The sequence below is a fragment of the Malurus melanocephalus genome, unplaced genomic scaffold (assembly GCF_030028575.1).
Source record: "Malurus melanocephalus ecotype Western Australia unplaced genomic scaffold, MMel_1.1 scaffold_1734, whole genome shotgun sequence".
In the NCBI taxonomy this organism is placed as follows: Eukaryota; Metazoa; Chordata; class Aves; order Passeriformes; family Maluridae; genus Malurus; species Malurus melanocephalus.
In genome coordinates, this window is record NW_026624966.1 from 1 (window position 1) to 4,606 (window position 4,606).

Here is a 4,606-nt window from a genome sequence, read left to right on the forward strand (position 1 = left end):
GCAATGGGGGGGTACAAACAGCCCCCAAAGGTGCCAACCCGGGGTCAGGGGTGGCTTTGGGGTGGCTCTGAGCTGGGGACACCACCCCACCCTGCGGTTTAACCCCTCGCTGCCCAGGGCCCCCCCTTTTGGGTGGGCACAGTGGGGGTGTCCCCATGGAACGGGGACACATCAGGGGGACCCCTTGATCCACCTCGGATATGGGGGGGCAGCACCCCAAGGGCTGGAGCACCTGTCCCTGCACACCCGTCCTTGCACACGCATCCTTGCACATCTGCCCTTGCACATGCATTCGTGCAAGGGGGAGCTCTTCCCCTCTGATCACGCTCGTGCAAAGAGAGCAGGACCCTCCTTGCACAACCCTGCAAACCCGCGGGGGACCTCACCGGGTTTTGGGGGCCGGCTTTCACTGGGTTTTTGGGGGGTGGGTTTTATCAGGGAACGGGTTTCACTGGGTTATGGGGGGCGAGTTTCATTGGGGAGGGGGTCTCACCAGGTTTTGGGGGCGACTTTCACTGGGGAGCGGGTTTCACAGGGTTTTGGGGAGAGGTTTTCACCGGGTTTTGGGGGGTGGGTTTCACCGGGTTTTGGGGGGCAGGTTTTATCGGGGAACAGGTTTCACTGGGTTTTGGGGGGCGACTTTCATTGAGCAGTGGGTTTCACCGGGTTTTGGGGAGGGGTTTTCACCGGGTTTTTGGGGGTGGGTTTCACCGAGTTTTGGGGGGCAGGTTTTATTGGGGAACGGGTTTCGCTGCGTTTTGGGGGCGAGTTTCATTGGGCAGCAGGTTTCACCGGGTTTTGGGGAGGGGTTTTCACCGGGTTTTGGGGGTTGGGTTTCATTGGGGGGTGGGTTTCACCGGGTTTTGGGGTACGAATTTCATTGGGGAGGAGGTTTCACCATGTTTTGGGGCCACCCACTCACCTGGGGCGGGCAGGGCAGCGTGCAGCGGGACACGGGGCAGGAGCTCCAGCGGGGGCTCACGGCCGGACCCCCCCTCTGAGGAGAGACACCATGAGAGACCCCCTGAACGGGCTGAGAACTTTTGGGGGGCACTTTGGAGGCACCCCCATACCCAACCTCAGTTTCCCCCCTCGGTGGGTGGGGGTAGGGAAATGCTGGGGTTGGGGGTCACAGAGTATTCCTGGGGGTTTGGGGGTGTCAGGAGCAAACGCAGCCCCCCCGTTGCAGCCAGGACAGGGCTGAAGGGCCCCCCCTCACCCACGCACCCCCCCCCCAAAATCCAGGCTATGCTCTCCGGCGCCTGGAAATAGCCAGAGCACGGGAGGAGCCCGCTAAAAATAGGGAATTGTGCCGGGGGGGCCACAAGCGATCCCGCTGTTCCCACCCCCCTAAAAAACCCAGCTGCACCCCCGAATTTCCCCGAGGGAGGGGGACAGGGGCTGCCCCGGCTGGGGGAGGCTGCGGGGGGAGCTCGGGATTGCCACGACCCCCGCCCCACATCCCCCTAATTAACGGGGACRTTAATCCGCATCAGCACCGCCGGGAATAAACCCGGGATGTGCCGAGGGGGATTAACCCCCGCTCYGGGGAAACGCAGGCAGGAGACCCCTCCCCACCCTATTCCAGACCCCCTCTGAATGCCCCAAAACCACCCCAAAAGGGTTTGGGGGCGCACAGACGCCAGCTCAGCACATTTCCCGCCGGGTCAGCGTCCCCAGGTGGCTCCTGGGGGGGACAAACACGAGGAGGGGGTGACAACGCGCTGAGGTGGGAACCCCCTCCTCCTTTTGGGGTTTTTTATGGGGACAGGGACTTCCCCTCGTGTTACGGGGACCCCTCCAGCTCCCCGCCCGTGTGTAATCCCCCCCCCCCAAACCACGGGCACCGCCACGTTTATTTACCACACGTTAATCCCCGGCCAAGACTTTTAATAGCCGGGATATTTCTGGGACACCCCCCCGCCCCCCCCGGGGTGCTTTGGGGCTTGACGTCAGCCTGGCTATTTCTGGTGCTGCCAGCGGGCAGGAGGCCGCGGGAATGGGCCCTCCCGGCTCYCGGACCYCTTTCCTGGCTCCYGGACCCCTTTCCTGGCTCCCGGACCCCTTTCCTGGCTCCCGGACCCCTTTCCYGGCTCCCRGACCCCTTTCCTGCCTCYCGGACCCCTTTCCTGSCTCCCGGACCCCTTTCCCGGCTCCCGGACCCCTTTCCTGSCTCCCGGACYCCWTTCCTGGCTCCCRGACTCCCTTYGGGGTGGTCCGAGCCCCRTTCCAAGTCCCAGAGCCCTTTCCYGGCTCCCACGGCAGGGGACAGTGGTGACCCGGCCCGTGGAGTCCCCTCCAGCGGTGGTGGCACATCTGGGGCGTGGGAGGATGGTGGGGACCCCCAAAAACTCGGCTGCGCCCCGGGATGGGATCGGCACCCACGGGACCCCCCGGTTTTGGGATGAGGCTGCAGTTGGGAAGCCCTGGGGGTCACGGAGCCACCAAGGGTTCCTTGGGGACCGCGGTGGCCTCGGCCACACCCCTGATGGCCCCAGCCCAGCTGAGACCTGCCCAACTCATCACAACACCCCCGAGGGGTCCCCAATATCCCCCAAACACACCCAAAGCCGCAGCCGGGACGGGAAAGCACCCCCGGGGGTGGCAGAGGCATCCCAGCCGTGTCCCCTGTGCCACCACCGTGTCCCCGTGCCACCGCGCCGCGTGCCAGCCCCGTGCCAGGCACGGCCGGGCGACGCTCCAGAAATACCGGCGGGGGGCTTGGGGACAGAGGGGACACACACCTTCCCCCCCAGGAGCCAAACACGGGGCTCTGCCACCGCCCCGGGCCTCAGTTTCCCCCGGCAGAGCCCGCGGGTGTCGGCGCTGCCGCGTGTCCCCTCGGGGTGGGGTTGGGGACATGAGCGCATCCAGATGTCGCCGGAGTTGCCACCGGGATAATTACAGGGCGGCTYTGCCGGGGGAGCCAGCGGGAGCCGGGACAGCGCGGGCACGGCCCTGGCGGTCACCGCGGCTGTCCCCACGCGTGGCACCGCAGGGGACCCCAGGGGGACCCGCGGGGACCCGCCCCCGGTGCCATAAAGAGCCACGTGTGAGCAGTGCCACGACGGTGACAGGAGCCGTGCCTCAGTTTCCCCTCACGGCGGGAGGATGCTGAGGGTCTGGGAACACCGGGAGGGGATAACCGGGGGGGAGGGATGGCACAGTCCTGGTGTCCCCTCGGTGTCCGGGGACCGTCCCGGTGTCCGGGTACCTCGTGCTGGCCGGGACGCTGCTGCAGCCCCCGGTACCCCAAAGCCCGCCGGTGCCACAGTGAGGGGTTTTGGGGCCACAGCGAGGACAGGGCTGGGGGACCGAGCACCGGTGCAGCCCCCCAGGCCCGGGGGTCGCGGGTCTCACCTGTGTCGCTCTGGGGGTCCATGGTGGCCCGCGGGTGCCGGGGGGGCTCGGAGAGGCGCAGGTCCGTCAGCGCCGGCCGGGGCACCGGGGCTGTGCCCGCGCCGCCCGGGGGCCCTGCGGGACCAAGAGCCTGTCAGCACCCCCGGACCCCCAAAATTCACCCCCCGGTATCAAACGGGGGGGTGGAACCCGCGCTGAGCCCCCCCGAGCATCCCCCCGTGGAAGGATGGGGCCCCGCTCCCCTCTGCTGCCCCCCGAGATGGGGGGACCTGCGAGCACCCCAAAAGTGACCTGGGGTGACAGCGGGGACCTGGGGGGGGTCGGCAGCGTCACTCAAAGCTCTGCAGGAAAAGGGGGGGCTCCGCAAAGGGGGAGCTCGGGGGGGGGTGGCAGGGAAGGACTCCCCAAACACGGGTGGGACCCCCGTAAGGACACGGGTGGCGGGGGGCCACACGCTGACCCCCCCGCGCGGTCCCAAACGCAGGCAGCACCCCGAGATGGGGGTCTGGGGGTGTCACCCACGAGGGCCACGCGGCGGGACGGAGCCCCCGGTGGGGACGCGGCACCCGCGCTGCCGGTAAGCGCCGAGCCCGGTGCGGTGCAGCGGGGCCCCCCCGGCCCCCCCCGGCCGCGCTGCGGAGCCGCCGCCGTGCCGGCGCACGGAACCCCCCGACACCGCAGAGCCCCCCGACACTGCGGGGACCCCCGACCGCACCGGGGACCCCTCCCCACCGCACCGTGCGAACCCATCGCACCGGGACCCCGACCCRCACCCACCCCCCCGCACCGCGCCGGGAGCGCTCATTGCGGGGCCCCGCGGAATGGCACCGGGAYCCCCCAAACCGCAGAGCACCCCCGAACTGCACGGGGACCCCTCCGGACTGCAGGGCCCCCCCGTTGCACGGGTTCTCCCCCCTCGAGCCGCACCGGGACCTGGCGATGCGCAGGACCCCCCCCCGCACCGTTACCGGGGACCCCTCTGCAGCCCCGCACCGAACCGCACCGGGACCCCCATCGCAGCTCCCCTCGACCCGCACCGGGACCCCCATTGCAGCCCACTCCCCAAACCACACAGGGGTCCCTATTGCAACCCCCCCGGGACCCGCACGGGTCCCCCACTGCAGCCCCCCACCCGCACAGGGGTACCCCCATTGCAGCCCCCCCCTCAAAACCCGCACAGGGGGTCCCCCACCRCGGGTCCCCCCCGCTCCTCACGGCGCGAAGCCCCTCACCCCGTGCCCCCCAA

The 4,606-nt window shown here is 69.0% G+C and overlaps 1 long non-coding RNA gene across 1 annotated transcript in view; it reads right to left on the bottom strand.

Moving 5' to 3' along the window:
• Positions 1 to 564: 564 nt before the first annotated feature.
• LOC130587302 (uncharacterized) overlaps positions 565 to 4,606 on the bottom strand; it is a 4,504-nt gene continuing 462 nt past the window's right edge. Inside the window, exons 2-3 of the long non-coding RNA XR_008966772.1 lie at positions 3,361 to 3,474; positions 565 to 997 (exon numbers count right to left, since the gene is read on the bottom strand). This is a non-coding gene — a long non-coding RNA (uncharacterized LOC130587302). The remainder of the gene's footprint in view (positions 998 to 3,360; positions 3,475 to 4,606) is intronic.